Below are 3,154 nucleotides of genomic sequence, written 5' to 3' on the forward strand. Positions count from 1 at the left end.
TGTCACATCCTGACATACTTCAAGGGCCCAGGCACGGACACCACTCAGGACCTGCTCTGCCTGGGAAATTGAAGCAACACACTTATTGCCCAGCCCCCCACGCCCTAACATGTGTGTAAGTTTCCTAACACCAACCGGAAGCAGGCGACGGCAAACTTCTGTGCCAAAAACTCCGTGGACGTCCATCAGCCGTGTGAGAGCATGTTCGGTTTTAAACACCCACCTGAAGCCTCTCCTGACTCTTATTGTCCTTTTAAAGCTGTAATAACACACATGGGCCTGGTCATGCCTGTCGATGGGGTTGGAAAGAGTTGCTCAGGTGCCGAGGGAGCCGGTAAAGCGTTTCACACCACAAGGTGCAGCGTGAGGACTGTCCTTCCTGCACACTGAGGACAGGTCCGGCCAACGTGGAAACCGGGTTTTACTCAAATCCCCAGATACTTTCAAAAATATGTTTTCATTTCCTGAGCTGAGTGGCTGGGATGGATCTTGATAATTGTCCATTTTATGGAATTTAGGAGCAGCTGGGAGGGGCTGGAGAGACGGATTCCGGGTTCAGAGCACATGCATCCATGTTAGTACATGCATTCATGGTTATAGAGGCATCCATGCTAGCACATGCATCCATGCTGATACACACATCCGTGCTAGTCCATGCATTCATGGTAGTGCGTGTGCCCATGCTAGTCCATGCATCCGTGCTGGTCCATGCATCCATGATTGTACACGCATCCACCCATCACACTCTGCTTCGAGGGATTACAGTTTTTTAAATTTTATTTTTATTTTACGTATGCGAGTGTATTGCCTGTATGTCCGTAAGCGCGCTCATATCGTGCAATGGCCTTGGAGATCAGAAGAGGACATTCGATCCTCTGGAACCTGAGTTGCAGATGGTTCTCAGCTGCCATGTGGGTGCTGGGATTTGAACCCGGGTCCTCTGCAAGAGCAGCCCGTGCTCTTAACCGGGGAGCCAGCTCTCTAGCCGGAGCTTTTATTATTTATTTATTTATTTAATTGCAATATCGATTAACAATGAAGTTGTGCAATCTTTCCATCAGGCTCGCGTTTGGCGTTTCTAGGATGAGAACAGGCCGGTGCTTAAGGCGATGCACGTTCCGCTACAGTGGACCTATTCATTTACTTCAGAAAGAAGGTTTGGTCTCCTGCAGTAACGTGACTTGGACATGCAACTATCCCCCCCCCAAGTATGAATAAGTTCATAAACCACAAGTGAAAATAACCAAGGTTTATTAATTCAGTAGTAGCCAAGGTCTACACTGAATCATCTAGGGGGAAGTCAGAAACTTGAATTGGACATGATGGGACATGTGTGTAATCCCAGCACCGGGGAGGTCACGGGATCAAGGCCAGCCTCCACCAGCTAGGGAACGTGAGTCAGACCTTGTAGTAAAAACAGAACAAAAGCAAAAACATGGTGACTTCCAGGTGGGCGTGACTAGGGGGACTTGTCAAAAAACAATCCAGGAAAAAACCAAATGAATAAATAAATAGATATTTACGAAGCAGTGCGTTTTATTATGATATTTACGTACATTTACATCAGGAGATATGAAAATTTGACGAGACCACAGGTGTGGAAGGGGGGCAGGGATCTAAATTTCATCAAACTATACTGTATGAAAACTTCAAAAATTCAATAAAAACTTTGTGAGGGAAATATACATGTTCATAAAGCTATAATTTTGATCATCTTATGTTTTTATGAGGATTTAAATTTAGCAAATTTGAGACATTCCACACTGAGATTACGACCAAGGCGGAGTTATATTATTTAGATTCCTCAAGAACAGGATAGAATTTATTTTAACAGATACGCTTTTGGTTTCTAGTGTGACCTTTGAAAACCCCAAGTGGCTTTAGCTACGGTTCTTTATTCCTGTGCCAAATCTGCCTCGTTAGGTTCAAATTACAGTTTTAGTCTTTTCCCTCTGCCTCGTTTTACACTCAGAAAAAAAATCGGCTTGCTTCTTACGCCATTTAAACTGTGATAATCAATAGAAGTAGCCGAGCAGATTCTGTTTCCTTGGGACTGTGAGGTATAATCGATAATCCCAATCGATCCTTTGCACGACAGTTTGGTTCTGGTCTTTCTTTCTTTCTTTCTTTCTTTCTTTCTTTCTTTCTTTCCTTCCTTCCTTCCTTCTTTCTCTCTCTCTCTTTTTCTTTCTTTCTCTCTCTGTCTCTCTCTTTCTTTCTTTCTCTCTTTCTCTCTCTCTCTCTCTCTCTCTCTCTCTTTCTCTCTTTCTTTTCTTCTTTTTCCCAGCAAACGTGGTCAGCTGCTCCATGGTGTGTCACAGGCTGCGTGCCTGGCTTCAACATGCATCGTTAACATGATTTTAAAAGATAGGAAAACGCACGCGGAATATCAAAACGCCACGAACCTTCCACGCGCATGTAGGCTGTTGTAATGCATGATGGGTAACTGGAGAACAGAATTCATCCTAAACCTCTTCTCCGTCTCTGGCAACAGATTTTTAGTAAACGGTGGAACCGGACGGGCAGGAATGGGGAGTTTCCAAAGAGACGGCTGCGCGTTTCAACCTCACAAACAAAGGGCCCCAAAGAAACGGGAATTTCCTTGGGAACCTCACGCTGGGAGGAGGAAAGGCAGCCGCCGGAAAGGGGGCGGGGAGGACTTTTATTTTGGAAAGGAATTTTCCCCAACCACTTTTATTCTGGAAAGAGGCTTTCCGAAACTCTAACGACTTTTATTCTGGAAAGGGATTTCCCACAACTCTTACAACTTTTATTTTGCAAAGGAATTTCCCCCAATTCCAACAGCTTTTATTTTGGAAAGGGATTTCCCCAACTCTAACAACTTTTATTCCGGCAAGGACTTCCCCACCCCGTTGTCACTTGTAACTCAGCTGAATTCTTGACATTTGCTGGATGATTTTTGAGTTTGTCCGACAGCTTTCAGGACGACGTTGAAGCCCGGAGATCAACCTCCTTTTTTTTTTTTCTGATTTTCACTAGTGACTAGGCTGTTGTAATTGTTTCATTGAGGGTGACAGACTGAACCTCGATACTTGGGGCACAGGCTGTGTGACCCCGAATTCAGGGAAAGCGATAAGAAGTACTTAAAGCAGTGGTAATTCTCCTGATTTAAGCATTCCGCCACATATATATA

The sequence above is a fragment of the Nannospalax galili genome, unplaced genomic scaffold (genome assembly GCF_000622305.1).
Source record: "Nannospalax galili isolate Female #2095 unplaced genomic scaffold, S.galili_v1.0 scaffold3005, whole genome shotgun sequence".
Lineage (NCBI taxonomy): Eukaryota > Metazoa > Chordata > Mammalia > Rodentia > Spalacidae > Nannospalax > Nannospalax galili.